Source organism: Macrobrachium nipponense, chromosome 35 (genome assembly GCF_015104395.2).
Source record: "Macrobrachium nipponense isolate FS-2020 chromosome 35, ASM1510439v2, whole genome shotgun sequence".
NCBI lineage: Eukaryota > Metazoa > Arthropoda > Malacostraca > Decapoda > Palaemonidae > Macrobrachium > Macrobrachium nipponense.
The window spans coordinates 17,893,550-17,913,549 of NC_061096.1; the positions used below are offsets into that span (position 1 = coordinate 17,893,550).

The window sequence follows — 20,000 nt, forward strand, 5'->3', positions numbered from 1 at the left end:
TTTCTTTATTTACTCGATAACTTCATTTTATTGTCCTTCGCAAGTACACTGAAATACATTCGCCTATTATTTATCCCCTCAAAAAATTATATATATATATATATAGTATATATATATATATATATATATGTATATATATATATATATATATATATATATATATATATATTATATACAGCTTCCAATAGCATATTCAGTTTTTCCATTTACGTACGAGGAATTAAAAGATTAATCGTATTTCCCGATCCAGTTCCCATCACTAAAAACATTAAGTGAACTTTAACACTACGTGTAAACTAATCCTCCACCTGTTCCTCCTCCGCATCTCTCTCTCTCTCTCTCTCTCTCTCTCTCTCTCTCTCTCTCTATTGCATCTCTCGAATATCGGTCGCTTGTTCCCCTTTCGTTTCATGAAGCTATTGATTTATTGAAAATATAAGCTGAAGTCTCATAGCCGGCCGTTTCAACGGCACTGCAAGTATTACTCATATTTGCCCTCCGTTTACTTTGCATTTTGAGTCTTCCGGCTGGAGGACCAGTGATATCGTCAAGATAATGTGTTGAAAGTGAACAAATTTGTTCGGTTCAAATATCAGGCATATCGTTCAAATGGGGGAAAAATGCACGTCAATGAACTTTCCATTGGTGCTAAACCTACAGTTCTCTCAATTGTTTTCGGGAGACAAAAATGCCCAACACCTAACATACCACTGAACAGAAAACTAGAATTATTTATTTTTAACTCTCAAATGACAACACACACACACACACACACACACACACACACATATATATATATACTATATATATATATATATATATATATATATATATATATATTATATATATAAGCGAATTCCACAGGAAAATGATAGTCAGAAATCCAAGCGCTTTCGTCTTTACTCAGACATTGTCAAGGAGTTAATGAAGTACAATTGGAGAGAAAGGTCTCAGGTACAAAACAAGATCAAGAATATCAGATGGTTAATTGTCAAAAGGGTAAAAATTAAAAGAGATAATCCAGGATTATCGGATATCACACGGTCACAAACCTAACCGAAATTACAAAGTACCTTTACAGTCCAAAACATGTAAAAACTGAATATATTAATTTTGTTGCTTATATTTATCTACAACTTTTTTCATTATGAAAGCATCAAGTTTAAATAAACCAAGACGTAAATTTAGAACATTTCTATTATTTGACTTGATGAAACAAGATTCAAAGATATTCTTTTTAACTGTGTCATTACATGGGATTAAGGCTCTTGCTTGACTCCAGTTAATAGGATGGTCTAAATCTCTCATATGTACGAATAATGCATTCGATATTTGCCCAGTTCTCACAGAATATTGATATTGTTTGAGACGTTGTGAAAGAGATTTACAGGTTTGTACGTAATAGACTTTATCACACTTTTTGCAAGGAATTTCATATATGCATCCTGGAAGATCTTTAGGAGAATTTTTTATTATTAAACTCTTGACATTAATATTACTGAAAACAACATTTATGTTAAAAAGCTTTAAAATTCTAGGAATATCTAAAAACCTTTCATCTTAGGGTAATTTTAGAATGTTATGCTTACTAAATTCAAGTTTGTCATTAGTTGAATAAAATGTTTTTCTAGCTCTTTTCCATGCCACATCTATAAAAGTCCTTGGGTATTTAAGTTTCAATGCAATATCATAAATAGTTTTAATTTCGGCGTCTATAAACTGCGGGCTACAGACACGTAAAGCCCTTAGGAACATCCCAGAAAAAACAGAGAATTTAACATTTTGATGGTGATTGGAGTAGGTATGAACAAAAGAGGCAATGTTAGTTGATTTTTCGAAAGACTGAAAAGGTGAAATTTCTATCATTTCTATGGACAGTTACATCAAGAAAATTCAAATTACAATTTCTTTCTTCCTCTACAGTAAATTTTATAGAAGGGACTAAATTATTGAGATTATTAAGGAATTCCTGGAGATTTTCGTGAACTGGCCAAATACAGAAGATATCATCCACATATCTAAACCAAATAACGTTTTGGGGCAAAATTCTTGGTAAGAGTTTTGTCTCAAAAAATTCCATGTAAATATTGCTAAGGACAGGAGATAAGGGATTACCCATAGCCATGCCAAACTTTTGAACAAAAAATTCCCCATTAAATCAAAATTTACTATCTTTGATACATAACCTTATGAGACTAATGAGGTTTGCTACACTTAAGGGAATGTCACGACGTTCTAATTCCTCCTCCAAATATTCAAGTAAGTCATCTACAGGCACTTTTTTAAATAAAGAGACAACATCAAAACTAACCATATTAAAATCAAAATTCAAATTTAAACTATTCAATTTGTTTATAAAATCAACATTGTTTTTAACATTCGTGTTAGAAATGTTTCCTACCAAAGGAGTAAGAATTTTTACAAGCCATTTAGATAAATTATACGTAACTGAGCCCACTGAACTAATGATTTTATGTGTCTTGACTAAACTATACATATAAGGTAGGGATGCGCATTGCGGTGTAAACTGTTTAATTAAATGGTCAAAGCCCTTCAAAATGGATTTAATTTGCTTATTAAAATGGGAGTTCACTGTCTGTGTAGGGTCAGACCTCAGTTTCGTATAAGTATCAGTATCATTTAGCAATGTCATTATTTTACTTATATAGTTACTTTTACGTGTCTGTAGCCCGCAGTTTATTGACGCTGAAATTAAAACTATTTATGATATTGCATTGAAACTTAAATACCCAAGGACTTTTATAGATGTGGCATGGAAAAGAGCTAGAAAAACATTTTATTCAACTAATGACAAACTTGAATTTAGTAAGCATAACATTCTAAAATTACCCTATGATGAAAGGTTTTTAGATATTCCTAGAATTTTAAAGCTTTTTAACATAAATGTTGTTTTCAGAAATATTAATGTCAAGAGTTTAATAATAAAAAATTCTCCTATAGATCTTCCAGGCTGCATATATGAAATTCCTTGCAAAAAGTGTGATAAAGTCTATTACGGACAAACCGGTAAATCTCTTTCACAACGTCTCAAACAACATCAATATTCTGTGAGAACTGGGCAAATATCGAATGCATTATTCCTACATATGAGAGATTTAGACCATCCTATTAACTGGAGTCAAGCAAGAGCCTTAATCCCATGTAATGACACAGTTAAAAGGAATATCATTGAATCTTGTTTCATCAAGTCAAATAATAGAAATGTTCTAAATTTAAGTCTTGGTTTATTTAAACTTGATGCTTTCATTATGAAAAAAGTTGTAGATAAATATAAGCAACAAAATTAATATATTCAGTTTTTACATGTTTTGGACTGTAAAGAAACTTTGTAATTTCGGTTAGGGTCACTCTGTTTAGGTTTGTGACCGTGTGATATCCGATAATCCTGGATTATCTCTTTTAAATTTTACTCTTTTGACAATTAACCATCTGGTATTCTTGATCTTGTTTTGTACCTGAGACCTTTCTCTCCAACTGTACTTCATTAACTCCTTGACAATGTCTGAGTAAAGACGAAAGCGCTTGGATTTCTGACTATCATTTTCCTGTGGAATTCGCTTATTTATGAAGTCACGTGGCATCTATATATATATATATATATATATATATATATATATATATTATATATATATATTATATGTTTATATATATATATATATATATATATATATGATATATATATATATATATATATATACACACACACACACACCACACACATATATATATATATATATATATATATATATATATATATATAAATATATATAGATACATAATATAAAATCTGTTTAGCTAAATACACTCACTGTACTTCATTCCGAGGTAATGGAAAGAGATTTCCTTCCAATTGGTCTCTTAAAAAAAAAAATGAAAGAAACTTACAAAGACATATGTTCCTCCATCACATCTACAAGTTTTCGTCAACACAAAATACATCTGATACCAAAATTCATATTAATCATAAAGTTTTAGTGTTCGGTTAAAGATACATGAAATTTAGGATAGGATATTTATGATCTATTTGTTAAAATGAAGATGTACAAAATAAATAATGTCGATGTTAAACACTGCATAAAAATTATTTATGATAAAATGTAGCGTATTTATTTTAATTTTCGTTGGTGAAACAAGGCTCTATTTGACTGTAGATTTTAGCACGTTTTAATTTACGTTAAAAGTTATTAATGTTTACAACTTATGCATGATGGGAAAAATCTTGCACATGGATCCACTAAACCGGAAATCGGATCACGCCTTGTTTAAACTATGCTGACTATTACTATATATGATACAACTAATACTGGCCGCCTTGAAAGTATGTGGAATTGATATTTGCTTTCAGAACACTGTTACTAAACTGTGCTAGGGTGAAGTAACCGTCGAATACTCCAATGCAAAGAAAACCAAATATTTCCCGGACAAATGCGAATAGACCAAAGGGAAAGAAAACCAAATGTCCTCTTTAACTTAGGCCAGATAAAAAGTGAAAACGAAAAGGAGAGGAAAATGTTGGAGCCTAATCAAAAGGTAAATGATAGCCTTGCTTCATATAATAAAAAGATATGAACCAGAAATAAAAGGGGAAAGGCATGATAAATTCTAAAGCTTGGAAGTATAAGGAAAGAAACAATGAGTCCTTTCCACCCAATGATTACCGAGTTCAAAACTGTATAAATAAAGTTGTTAGGTTACCTGAACGGTGTAATGATGCTCATATTAGGACATCTATAGTACAAAGTAGACCGGGGGAAGACAACTGCAGCTTGCTATAGTAGATTCACATCAACCGTGCATCTAATGTGTAGGCCAGTCCCTTACGAAGCTCCTGATTGGTTGCTGATAAGCCAATCACAGGGCTGGAAACTCAGTTTCTCTCAAGAGTTCACATAGGCAGGATGTATGTTCCACCTCTCCTGAGGGATACTTTTGAAAGACGTATCCCTCAGGAGAAGTGGAACATAGTACATCCTGCCTATGTGAACTCTCTCGAGAGATTGAGTTTCCAGCCCTGTGACTGGCTTATCAACAGCCAATCAGGTGAGTCGTAAGGGACTGGCCTACACACCAGATGCACGGTTGATGTGAATCTACTATAGTAGCCATTCATTTTCATGCCTTCACCGAGTACCGCTGCTTATTTACGCTCTCAAACATGGGACGTTTAGTTAAAATCGCTTGTGTTAGCCTTTCGGTAATGGTGAACACCTGCCCCTCTAATCCAGCCATCTGTTATTGCCCAAGTATATGAGTTTCTCCTGTCTTGATGTAGTCCGACGATCAGGCGATCAGATGCCATAAAGCGTGGATATTGAAAGGTTTTCTTTTCCGCTTAAGAAATGTCTTTACACATGTTAGAGCCTGCTTTTCCTCATTCATAACGGATATTATTTTTGAATCGGACCCTATATGTAGGGACCCTTGAAAACAATAAAAGCAAATCTTACTACTTTCATTTGATGCAAACAGAAACTTCATGTCAAACTGATACTTCTTCTTAGGATTAAACAAATTAAAGTTCAAGTTAGCTACTCAAATATATCTAGTAACAAAAAAATTTCTTTTTAATCAAATAATCAAAATAAGACTTAGCTTTGGATGCTTACATCATCACATTATCAAGGCCGTATAAAATCCAACTGTCGTACCGAACGATAAGGATGTGTATTGAACGTCATGAATGATATACAGGGTAGCGATTCCTATCGTCCCTTTTCTACGGCTAAATTTCTCGTGGCCGTTAGTAAATCATTTACGACAAATTTAAACGGAAAAGAATGAAACTTACTAACGACAGAAGAAAAAGTCTCAGCGAACTGATGGCCAGGATATACCTACCTGGCACTGAGCCATACTTTCATTTCCATCTGGAAAAGGATAGTATCTAAAACGAAAAGGAAAGAACGTAACGCTCCGTAGACCATTTATACGCATGTGTAAATATGTATTGACGAAAGACATCGCTTCTTAATAACAACTATAAACAGAACAATGGTGTTTAGGTTTAATAAATAAATAAGTTATATACACTACGTCAGGGTTTTTCATGTGTGGCAACTACTTACGTCCTTGCACGAACAACGAAAATGGAAAAGATAAAAAACAAAAACACAGTTCAGTGAGACTGGAATATGACAAGGAGTACTCTTTTGTCCAAAGACCGTTGTCGGCAAGTAGCCTAGTCAAGATATACGTAATGTGAGCTTATATTCCTAAGTTACAAAATGTCAGTGTTTATGAGCCAGTATCCTGTGTGTGTGTGTGAGAGAGAGAGAGAGAGGAGAGAGAGAGAGAGAGAGAGAGAGCTGGCTGGCGGAAAGTAAATCACTCTTAAGAAATGAAATATAGTTTACTCAGACAAACACGACGCTTTAAGTTGCCAAGGTTTGAAATTTTAAAACGCCAGTTATATGCTGAAATGAAATGCCACGCCATGAATTCTGTTCTTTGGAGGATGCCACTTACGAACGCTTTGAATTATGCACACTGATGCATGTAGACACGTTTGCGCATTCGTAAATCATGATTAAATGTGGGAACAGTGTTGCCTTGTCACTCCGTGTTTAGAGTTGTATATATTCTGTTCATTTTAAATAGATAACAATACCCCTGGGACTCTTCCATGAGCCTTTGTTCTTTTGAAGGAGTTCAGAACAAAGTTGGAGTGGGTCCATTTACGTAGATAATAAAAATCAACAAATGAATTCACAAATATACCAATTATACGTTTATATTTTACGAAATTCCCTTTTACAGGCCCCTTAATTATTCAAAATATTTTAGGCTGGAGTATCAGGAATGAAACGATCAAGTATACATGAAGTACAGCTTAGAGAGAGAGAGAGAGAGAGAGAGGAGAGAGAGAGAGAGAGAGACACTCACAACCAAGGAAGTATAATAGTAAATCTATAGAACATTATCCGGGACCTGAAAGAGATTCGCGTCTCCGGAGATAATGAAATGTCTAACAAAAGCAAAGTTGGTACTAAAAATTATCCAGTAAAAAAATATAAACAAAAACCTGTAAGAAGACAGGCGTCATTCAAATCCATTAGCGAGAGTTTCACATAAAAATTGAGTGCTGTTCTAAAAAAAACAATTGCAAAAATTTTTCAACATAATATAGTACTTTAATTGACGTCAACAACTTTTTTCCTTTAAGAAGAATGTTCCATGAATAAAACTATTCTTGACAAGTAAGTTTCCAAGTGACATGCTTCCTATAGCTAACCAGTTTTGATAACACTGTTGTAACATTATTCCAGCACTACTGACATTACGTAATATTACCATGAACAATGTCAGTATTTGCCATTACAAACTGTTGGTAATTGCCCAAAATAATTAGTTGCCAGGGAATAGTAAAGGAGTAATAACAGGCTCTGGCCATCAGTAAAGTGTCACACGCCGAATACATAAGTCATAATAAACCGTTGAGGTTAACAGGCCAGCTAAAATAATTGATTTGAACGAAAAGCAATATGTTCTAGCGATATACATACATACATACATACATACATACATACATACATACATACATAAATACATACATACTATATTATATTAAATATATGAATATATATATATATATATCCCTATAAACAATATATATATATATATATATATATATATATATATACACAATACATATCTATATATATATATATATACTTTATAATATATATATATATAATATATACATACACGCATACATATATATATATATAATATATATATATATATAATATATATATATATATATATATATATATATATATAGGAACAGAAAGTTTCTTTTTTCTTCTAAGATATGTAATATCGCCTGTACAAGGCCGTATGATGAATAAAGTAATTTCGCAGACATTTCTGAGACAAGCAGAACTTTTTTCAGCTTTATTGGCTAAATAATTATCAGATATATAGATTACCCCTACACTGGAGACAAAACAATCAGAATTTTTGTACTTTCCTCCACGAGCCTTCCACTTAAAAATGAAAATAATCTCCATTAATAAAAAACTTCATCGAAAATTCACATTACAAAAATTAAAACTAAACCAGAGCGCATTTTCCGCTTCTATTAGAGTATGAGACCATTCAAAAAACACATTTATGAAAGCAGTAAAACCTTGAGATGGGATCATACTAAATCCTTCTGGACAAAGCAATCATTTCCGATACATTTTATGATCTTTTCTAGTTCAAGAAGAATAATGGTTGCTAATACTAAAATTCGAAAACGAAATTCTTCTCCGGTCTTACCAATCATGATCTTCGTTGTACCCAGAAGTTCATTTACTTAATCTCAAAGTGGTTAATCGCATAATTATTAAGTTTACCCAACTAGTTTATTAAAGGAACATTCATGCTACGTGTGAAATTACTGAACAACAGAAAGATTCAGAAAAAACATTTACATTACCTTAACATTTAGCATAAGCCTCATCTTATACTCTTGATATCCACTGTTAGTCTCTCTCTTCTCTCACCCCAGGCCCCCAACCCCAACCCCACTCTCTCACTCTCTCTCATTATGTGTGTGTGTGTGTGTGTGTGTTCGCGCGCGCGAGTGTGTGAGTCTTTCTCTCTATCTCCCTTCTTCCATAAATTCCTTTCCTGACATAAAGATGGACATACGATTGTAGCTACTGGCTTCAACCTCCGTCTATTATTTAACGACAGGATCGTCTTACTTTGCATTCATTTCCAATTTAGAAAGCACAATTCTGTTTTTGTGAACCCCCATAGCATTCTTGTCTCTGCCAGTGTTCCACTCGTACATTCAACCTGCTAATTTTTCCCCTGTCCTATTTCATGTTTTCATGCAAAGGCAAAATCTGTGGCAACATACAATGGCTCACCGGCTGGTATGCTCATGGATCAATCTGTAAACATTTAGATATATTTCTCCTCCCTTATTATACCATTAATAGTTAGCCAAAATTCCTCCAGAATTTGTTTCTCTGTGGATTATGGTACGAGTCCAAGAATCATGTAAATTCACGACACAATAGGCACGTACGCGCGCGCACACACAGACGAACAGGCATACAAACAATATATATGTATATATATATATATATATCTATATCATATTATATATATATATATATATCTATATATATATATATATATATATATATATGTGTGTGTATGTGGTTGTGTGTGTGTGTGTGTGTGTGTGTGTGGCGCGCGAAGTGGGCTTTTTCCATGGACGGTACACAGATAATACAAAGTCGAAATCATGAAATAAAATTCAGAGGAAAAGCAGAAATATGAGAATTTTATAAAAAGTAGAGCACCTGTTGAAGATGGTTCTCCTAGTGTTGCAATATCCAGGTTTATCAGTACTCACCTTTTGAACGATGACCTGCAAAGAGAAAGAATGAAATAAGACATTATTTTAATTCTTTCAAATGATAAATATTCTTATGAATAGGAGAGAGAGAGAGAGAGAGAGAGAGAGAGAGAGAGAGAGAGAGATCAGATATAAGCTAAAATTTTGCAACTGGATTAAATTCAAAGAAAGGATTACTCAAATTAGAAAATATTCCTATAATAAACCTCATCTTTCATCATCTATTTCAAATAATGATTTTACTTCAAAATTCTTTTAAAATTATTATCGGTCCCTTCTCGAAGTTTTTTATTCTTTGTGCAAATTTTAAAATATCTAAACTGATTTAAGCTTTTATTTTTTTCTGTTTTACAATTTTGGCATTCTCAAACCTTTTTACATGTTAAAACATATATTAGTTAAATATGCATGAGATGAAGAACGTTATTTTAAGCAAGCAATGCATTGGCGCGAAGGAGAAAGATGAGAAATAAAAAGGTTGAAGTCAGACACTTGAAGGGGAATAGAGTAGATGGTATTAGGGTTAAGATGTAGTTTTCTAGTGGAGGCTGTCATCCATCCTCTTACTTGGTAGCGTAACACATCTGTAGTTGAGGGGGAAATTCTAAAAACTGGATCACGAGAGATTGGCTGAGTAAAGCGGAAGAAGAATGCTCCCTAATGCTACTTATTGCAAACTGAAAAATACATAAAACGGTTATGGCTGATAATGAGAGGCGTGAGACATGAAGCTTGATGTGGAGAAATTTCTTTATTTTCTTTATAATATGAAATTTATATTTTTTCTAAATCAAATAATTGCATAAAAATCTGAAAGTAAAAGGGGAAAACTGTATGTAACATATAAGGGGCTTGAGAAACCAGATAGAAATGGAATGCTAAGAATGCTATATAGAAAACTTTTAAAACGGAAGACATATAAGGATTGAAAGAGTGGCTTTGTCACGTACAAGCAGATTTTACATAAGGGTGCACGCATTAAACATAGCTGTAAAATACTACGTGAAAAAAGCATACTGGACTTTAGCTTAACTTGGAAATGCATGTAAATTGCAAACAACAATTAATTAAAGGTGTCTGAAAGGATTCCTAGAAAGAGAACAGTTCGGCGAATAAATTGAAACCACGAAGGATTGGTGGCAGTAAAATGAAAACTACGGATCTGTCAATGCATTTCGAACATTAACGACCATGGAACAATCAAAAGAAAATTATTATAAAAAGCAACGAGACAAAGTCAACTTAACTTTGAAATATCTAATACAAATCTTGACGAAATATTAACGAATCATGATTTCAGTGCAATGCATAAAATAATTTTTTTATAAGGCATATTGAATCTTGTATTTTGCTTATACATGCTACTTCAGATAATGGTATTCCTTAAACAATTTAGAATGACTTACGAATATCGTAAATAATAATAATAATAATAATTAATAATAAATAATAATAATAATAATAATAATAATAATAATAATATAATATATTATTATTATTATTATTATTATTATTATTATTATTATTATTATTATTATTACTGATTTGGCATGCTTTAAAATTTAGTATCCTTATCTTCAGCACTCTCCTGTGGAATAAACAGAACAAAGGAAGAAAGCATCTAGCACATTAACACATCCAATATGAATGGTCGCAGATGTAATATATATATATATATATATATATATATATATATATATATATATATATATATCAGGTGTTTCGAAATTAGAGGCGCCCCCCCCCCCTCACAGAAGAAATGGAAAGTTATGAAGTTTTTTTGCTATAGCCTATCTCCAAGTACATTAACTTAAGTTTCTATTAAGCTATTTTCCATTTTACATTTCATGTATTTTCAGACTGAGTGACGGAGTTAGATACAGCCATGGCTAACAACTTGGAGGAAATCAGATGGATTGACCGAATCCGGGCTATAACCATTGGAGAGGCCAGGGATGCTGGCGCATTCTTTATTTCATGTTCTTGGATAGCCAAATACATTAAAAATGATGAATCCTTTGTTAAAAAACTGGAACAAAAATCCATATGACTGTCATCGCGAAGAGTGAGAATCTTAGAAGGCCTGAAGTCCTTTCTCAGGAGTCAAAAGACATCATAGCTGAGGCAGTGGGTAGACCAAGAAAGTCTTTATGTAAATTGGCACTTGAACTAGAAACATAAAAGGGAAAGAAGAGAAGTTATAGTGCTGTATATCGTGATTTGAAAAATCTGGTATCAAGCCATTTCATGTTATCAGCAAGCCCAACATCACTCAGCAACAGAGAGAAGACTGTGCATGGTTTTGTGGTTCTTTTCTTAATGATTGGGATGAAACTGACTTTCTCCATGTTGCTGCATCAGATGAATTCTTCATTTACATGGTCAGGAAGCCAAATCATAAAAATGACATCATTTGTGCTGCAAACTTGGATGATATCAGTGATGACGTGCGCTATCGCCAAGTTGTGAAATTTCCTGAATATTTGGGAATTTTTCTGTTTCACATCCAAATGGTTAATGTGGATCACCAAAGAAAAAGGACAGTCATGGAATGGCGAATACTTCAGAGAAACTGTGCTTACTGTTGGAGTATTTCCTTTCCTCAAATATCCTGAAAATGTGTCATCTGTTGAAGAAGTCACATTTTTGTATGATAAGGCAACATGTTTCAAGGCTCTTCAGACACAGGAGCTGCTTCAAAACAGTGGTATCGATTTCTTCTCGTCAAGTGAATTTCCAGGTAGTTCCCCTGACCTTAATGTGTGTGAAAACATTGGTAGTATCTAAAATTATCGTGTTGATCTATGATGGTATATCAAGCCTCGACGACATACAAAGAGAGGTGACTGAAGTGCTCAGGGAAATGGAGCTTGAGTCTCAGCTTTTTTGCAATTTGCTGAAATCATACCCCTCAAAAATGCAGGCTGTGGTACAGGCAGATGGAGGCCACACAAAATATTAAATACTCAGAGAGAAACTTAAATAAATACGTTCTGAATTACTTTTGTTTTTGTCCATATCAATTTTAGTTTATGCTGTAGAGGGGGGGAGCTGTAATTTCGAAACACCCTGTATATATATATATATATATATATAATATATATATATATATATATATATATATATAATATCTATATATATATATACCTATATATATATATATATATATATATATATATATATATATATATATATATATATATATATATATATATATATATATATATATATATAGCTACAATGTCCTTTAATATCTAATTCGCTCTACCTCGGAATTAATATATTTTCATATATGCTTAACCGAAGGGGAATTTGTTCTCGATAATAGACTTGCCTGACCTGGGCGCGAACCCATGGAGCCTTTCAAACCCAGGAACGTCAGTGAAGCTTTTACCTATTAGAAAAATTCCCCTTCGGGTTAAGCATATATGAAAATATATTAATTCCGAGGTAGAGCGAATTAGATATTAAAAGACATTGTAGCTTGATATAGTATATGAATCACGGAAATATGATATGACTTATATATATATATATATATATATATATATATATATATATATATATATATATACTATTATTAATAGCATTGATATTGGGCTTTTCCGAAAATTCTTGTCATTTTACCCAGAGATCTTTAATGTAGAAACTATTTTCACATTATATGTTGACAAGAGCTTCGCCAGTTTTTTATGGATACTCTATACTATAATATACAAACATTGCTATTATACCTTCTATTCGTGTCTGTGAATTGAGATACCCTTTTTTATTACTAGTTCATAAACTGGCATCACATCATATCATCATTTTCATTGTCCTCTTTATTCCCGTATACGATAATTATCTCCCAAGCTCCCCTCTCATTCTTTTTATGGTTCCTTGCTTGCTGTCTCAAATTCCCCGTCTCACACTTGTATATGAATGTACCATTTTCGACTTTTATCATTCAGTCAGACTAATTAAATCGTAACCTTAGTCGGGATATTATTGACTTTTTCTGATTTCTTTCCTTCAGTCCCGTTCATGTTTCTGAAAATCTCAGCCCTGATCTTCCAGAAGTCGGCTTATTCATTTCCCCTCTCCGTCGTAATTCATCTTTCACTCCTGATCACATTTCTCACTTTCGTCCCTTTCCTTCCTGGCATCTCGGGGCACTTTTTGAGCCCACGATCCATCCCAGACTTTTTTTTTTTCATCCTCATCTGGAAAACCATCTCGCTTTTTCATGTCCTCGTTGCCCTCTCCTCTTCAACTTTCATAGATTTCTACACGCTGATGTCTCATCATATCTTCCTCAATTCCCTTGGTTATCGTATGTCTTTAGTTTCATTTTAATCGTTTCCATTCTTAATTTTCTTTATTGTTTGTATCCATTTATTTATTAATTTGTGTGTGCGTGTGTTTCTTTAGTCTTCATACTATTTTCATTTATTAACAAAGTCAACATTTAGCACATTCCTATAGTGTTTGTACACTATACTATTATTTTTTCTTCACTCAGTCAGCGGTACATCAATATCTTGATCAACCAACGACTCTCTATCTCTTACGGCGAGGTAAGCCTCAACTTTACCTCTCTCCCCCGCCTGGAAAAGGCACCATTCATCAGAGATTCATCAGATTCTCTCTCTCTCTCTCTCTCTCTCTCTCTCTCTCTCTCTCTCTCTCTCTCTCTCTGTTATGTTTACTGGATTTCGGGCACTTGGCAACTCTGTGATTAATCTTTGTTGTCTCCTTAAATTTCAATCCGTGTGCTCTATGCCGCAGTTTCCTATGATCTAATTTAAATAATTTATGTTCCAGTTTTTCAAGCTATCAGTGTATCCTACTGTACTCCCAACCTATCAACTATAGTTGACACAACTCTCAATCATCCACGAGGAACATTAAGTGTTCATGACCTTCCATCCTGCTAAAAGGCAGACAAACCTTCATTTTACTCCCTACCAATAATTGCTCCTCAGAAGACCTCACCTGCCAAGGGAAGACAGAGTGGGTTCTTTAGGGTGGACAAGGAGACGACGCTGCTGCCCGTTCGGTCTAATCTCACAGCGTCGCATTTACGAAATTGCTCCCATTATTTTTGTTTCCCTTCGTTATCAAGATGGAGAAACGATGACCCAGACAAGAAAAAACGAAGAGATCGGCTGCGCGTGAAAAAAAGGAAGGTAATGAATGGGAAAAGATGGGATGCGTGATAACGGGAAATGGGAAACACGTATATTTTCGCTTTCTGAGTTGGAAGGGAACCGGCACGAAAATTGATTCATGTTTTGGGGGAAGGCACCTACAGCTGAATGTTACACAGCTCAGGACGATGGTCTGAATTAAACAAATACCTGTAAATGAAGACTTTTTTTTATGTCTGCAATTTGAAAACTCATGGTTAATTAAACCAGTACGATCATTCTTTCATGACTTTCACCTCCATAATATGATATTTTCTGTCTCCCCCTTTGTTCCACGAATCTTTTAACTTGCTTATCTTTTAGGAACCAGCTTTGTACTTTAATAAAAAGAAAAGATTTTGCCTTTTACAGACATCCCCGACTCGGTCTCTTCAGCATAAGAGAAACAAAATCCTAAGTAAGCCTGGATTACTGTTATCGATGGTATTTATTACATTATATAATATAATATATATATATATTATATATATTATATAACATACATATATATACATATATATGTAATATAGGTGTTATAAAGTCCTTTAATATCTAATTCGCTCTACCTCAGAATTGGTATATTTTCATATATGTACCGAAGGGGAATTTTTAGTTGATAATAATGTCGTCCCCTCATGGGATCGAACGAACGGTTCGATCCCATGAGGGGACGAAATTATTATCAACTAAAAATTCCCCTTCGGTACATATGTGAAGATATATCAATTCAGAGGTAGAGCGAATTAGATATTAAAGGACATTGTAGCTCGAATGATTTATATGAATCACGGTGATGTTATAATTATTTATAGGTGTGTATACAAAGATTATATATTATATATTATATATATACGATATATATATATATAGTATATATATAGGTATATTAATAATATTTATATATGTATAGATATATAAATATATAGATATATAATGAAAAGTATATATATATATTATATAGGATATTATAGATATATATTTATTTATATATATACGTTATATATATAAAACAGCTTCACTATACCTTGAATTCGATATTTCATGATATTTTTGGTTTAATATTTGTCAATAATTCCCCACATATCCTTATTCCATCTCAAATAACCGAAGGATCTTATTTTACGAATAACATTTCATAATTTACATTCCATTACGGTATTTTCCGTCAATTTCCTGGTAAAACGATGCTATCATAAAACTCAAGTCATAAGATACGACCCGCGGTTATTCGTCACGGTTAAGTTTCCTTCACGCCGTGGCAAGATGATGAACTGAGCTTTCTGAAGATATCACAGGGAATAAAGACAGCGTTTGAGATGGTTATTGAGGAGAAAGGTCTGTGGACTATGCCTATCCTTTCATCGTAAGATCTCCCTTGGTATGACGTATGTTCCTTACCTCGATAATACGATTATAAGAAATGAATATATGTATATATATATATATATATATGTGTGTGTGTGTGTGTGTGTGTGTGTGTGTGTGCATGTGTGTGTTTGTATGTATGTATGTTTATATATATATATATATATATATATATATTATATGTATAATATATATATACGTATAGCTTAAAATCACAATGACAAGCTACGTATACTTATGGAGACGTAATACGGGAAGATTAAATAAATACCCCGCCGTTTTTTCGTCTTGAAGGACGTCTTTCCATGACGTACATCTGCAAACACATACATAAGTATTTATATACATATATACATACATATACATATGTGTGTGTGTGTTTAACAAAAATCAAACAGTTTTATATCATACTTCACGGTGACCCTTAAAACAAAATATATTTTGAATGGAAGAAGTATTTTGAAAGCTTTAAATATAATTGGTGCACACAAAAAGGATCTGGATTATATATACTATATATGTATACATCTGACCAGAGGATATTATCTTTGCATGAATTTTGACAAATAATGGCAAATAATATTTGCTATATAAAGATACAAGATTTATTATTTTCTTTTATAAACGATCGTAGACTTTTTATGAATACCTTATTTTTTAGGAAAGCTGATGAAATGAATCAAAACTTGGAATATTTCTAACCTTCGAGCCATTCCAATAGTTATGAGACTATTACATACTATACGTTTTCCTTAGTAAGCAAAATATGAAGCGGCCACAACAAAATTTGAAATCCGTATCTTTCAAACGAGTCCTGACAAAAGTAATTATAATTTGCACGATTTACCAAGAGAGCCATTAAATTCTTATGTATGAATATACCTTCATCCTACGACTGCGATATTCATGTGCGAATATATATATATATATATAGTATATATATATAATATTATCATATATATATATATATATATATATAATCTACATATATCTATATAGATCCATTAAATACTATATATAATAATATATCTATTATATTATATATCTAGATATATCTAAATATATAAATAATGATATATATAGTTCATATTATATTATATATAATATACATTATATATATTATACATATATATATATATATTTATATTTATATATAATATATATATTATAATACATATTTTAGATATATAGAATATAGAGTATATATATAGTATATATATTACATATATTTCAATATATATATATACATCTATATATATATATATCTGTACCATATATATATATATAAACATATATATATTATATATATATATATATATATATATATACAGATATATCTATATATATCCATATATATAATATATCACCCTGTATATATATATATATATACATAATATAATTTATATAATCATATATATATACATATATATAATATATATATATATACAATATTATATAGATTATATATATCCCTTTATTTTCATATATATAATACGCTATATATATATATATCATACATAGATATAATATATATATATGTATATATCTATATATATATATATAATATATTATATATAATATATGTATATATGAACAGTTTCTCACTGCCATTTGTGACAGTTAATTTTGCTGTTTACGATTTTATATATAATCAGATCACCGATAATGCATCTTTGCCCTGGTAAACAATTTCGCTGTTCGATTTCATGCTTGAATATTTTCTTTGAAGCAGCGAAGTGCTGCATAAAAATAAAAGTAAAATTGCAAAGGTAAAATGAGCTGGAAATTATCAGTTCGTCTATGATAAAATATTCTCAAGGTTAAATGATGCTAACCGGAGATCAAAAGAGAGAGAGAGAGAGAGAGAGAGAGAGAGAGAGAGAGAGAGAGAGAGAGAGAGAGAGAGAGAGAGAGAGAGAGGCCTTACCCCCTTCATTATAAATGAATTCTATATTTCTTTAAATGGCACTCTATTTTCCACTACTTTTATAATTCGCTGCAGAATAAAACGAGGAACATAAATGCTCCGAACCTTTATGAAGACAAGCTGCATTCTGCTGATGGAATGTATCTTTTTCTTTTAGTTAAAGCTAAAGCAGGCTGGGAAAGGCATTCAAGATGTCCCGCACAAGAAAGATGCAAGCGTTCACGCTATTAGTCTGCAGAAATCTAAGCTTCTCTACAGAGCGTAAGTCACAATGTCATCAGACGTCAACTGTGGGTTTTAGTTGTTGATATCTTATCCTTGACTCACATAACCAGCCATCGCACGACGCTTACCAGTTTCCTTAACATTAACGCTATTCAATTTGGGAACAGAAATGGAATTTTAGAAGTCGTGGAGGAGCATATTCGCATTGGCGATGGTCACGTGCAAAACTTGTAATGAATCAGAGGGTAGAAGAGGTGACGTGTGTGTGTGTGTGTGTGGAAAGAGCTGATGAGCACTACATCAAAGATAAAAAGTAAATAAAACACTGCAATTTAGAAAAATAAATACGGAACATAAAATCTTCTAAGTCAGAATGAAAACTGAAAGAAATTAGGGAAATCATTAAGGGATACGTTGGTCAAGAGACACGAGGACGGTAGGTTGACATGAATGCTTAAAAATCTATGAAAGGTAAAGAGGAGAGGGCGAAGGTGACGACGGAAAAAGTGAGATGGTTTCCAGAAGAGAATAAAAAGCGTTAGGATGGATCATGAAGGAGGAAGAGGTTTATGACTCACAAAGAAAAATGCACGAGAGGTTAGGAAGGAAAGAGATGGAGGTGAGAAATGGAGATACTGGGAAAAGGGGATTACAACGGAAAGGGGAAAATGAATAAGCGAACTTAAGAAAGAGAGGGGATGTAGAAAGGAACATTAACGTGGCTTTAATATAAGAAAAAAAAAAAGAGGGCTGATGGTCAACTGGGGAAAGTTAGATTTAGCTTATCCAGGTTAAGGAAGAAGATCCGGACATTATGAAACGAAATATTAAAGAAAGATTTATAAATTTAGGAAAATGAGCCACAAAAACTATGAAACTTTACTTTCATCAGGAAATAAAGTAGGATAGGTAAAATAGCGATAGCGTGATTACATTATAGGTAAAAACATTAGGAAGACTAAGTCTTAAATTAAATCATTCGACTTACATATACATGAAACGAACAGGATGGATATCTAAAATTTAAATAAGAATGCACTTACAAACTTCCACTGATATAGATGGTAAAGGGTAGACAGAAAGACACACAGACACCTTAATACCATAGCAAACATTAAAGTGGGTATGGTTAAAAAAAACACATGGATAAACTTAAAGTAACAGATGAAATAATCATTCAACAAGTATCACTCTTACACCCTAGGGAAAAAATCAATTGAAGTATGGATCCCTCGAGCAGAAAGCTGTAAAATGAGTAATCAGTCGCTCTAGTGAAAGGAAGTATGAATAACAGGGGGACAGAAAACACAAATTGATAAAGTCAGTTGACATCTGAATATATGTCGATAAACATTATCCTCAAAACGCATATCAATAAAAGATCAAACACCATCCAATAATGTAAAGATATTGAAACAAATAACATAAAATATATAAAAGAGCGAAAGTATGTAAACTGGGGGGAGTAAAGATAGTGACAATATCATATCGAGTGAATATGCATCACTGAGAAAGAAAGAAGGCGTGATCCGACCTCCATCCTACTCGGGTCCTGTGCAAGATTTTCCCTTCATGCATTAAGTTGTAAATATTATATTACTAACTTTCAACGTAAATAAAAAAGTGCTAAAATCTACAGTCAAATAGAGCCTTGTTTCACCAATGAAAATTAAAATAAATACGCTATATTTTATTAGAAATAATTTTTCTGTACTGTTGAACATGCACATCATTTATTTTTTACATTTTCATTCTAATAATTAATCATAAATATTCTATCCTAAAATCCCTGTGTCTTTCACTCAACGCAAAACACCTTTTTCAGAGCTTTTGTAGCTCTTCCACAGACCTTTCCTACGCCTCCCAACAAGAACAAGAACAAGAACAACAACAGAGTAGTATGAAGGCTTACTCCCCGAGTAAGCGATAAATG

The 20,000-nt window shown here is 32.5% G+C and overlaps 1 protein-coding gene across 2 annotated transcripts in view; it reads right to left on the reverse strand.

Moving 5' to 3' along the window:
• The window catches only part of LOC135208447 (uncharacterized), a 683,342-nt gene that overhangs the window by 580,389 nt on the left and 82,953 nt on the right, over positions 1 to 20,000 (reverse strand). For both annotated transcript variants that reach the window (XM_064240638.1, XM_064240636.1), the window contains exon 2: positions 9,377 to 9,391. The gene's annotated coding sequence lies outside the window, so the exon portion shown is untranslated. The remainder of the gene's footprint in view (positions 1 to 9,376; positions 9,392 to 20,000) is intronic.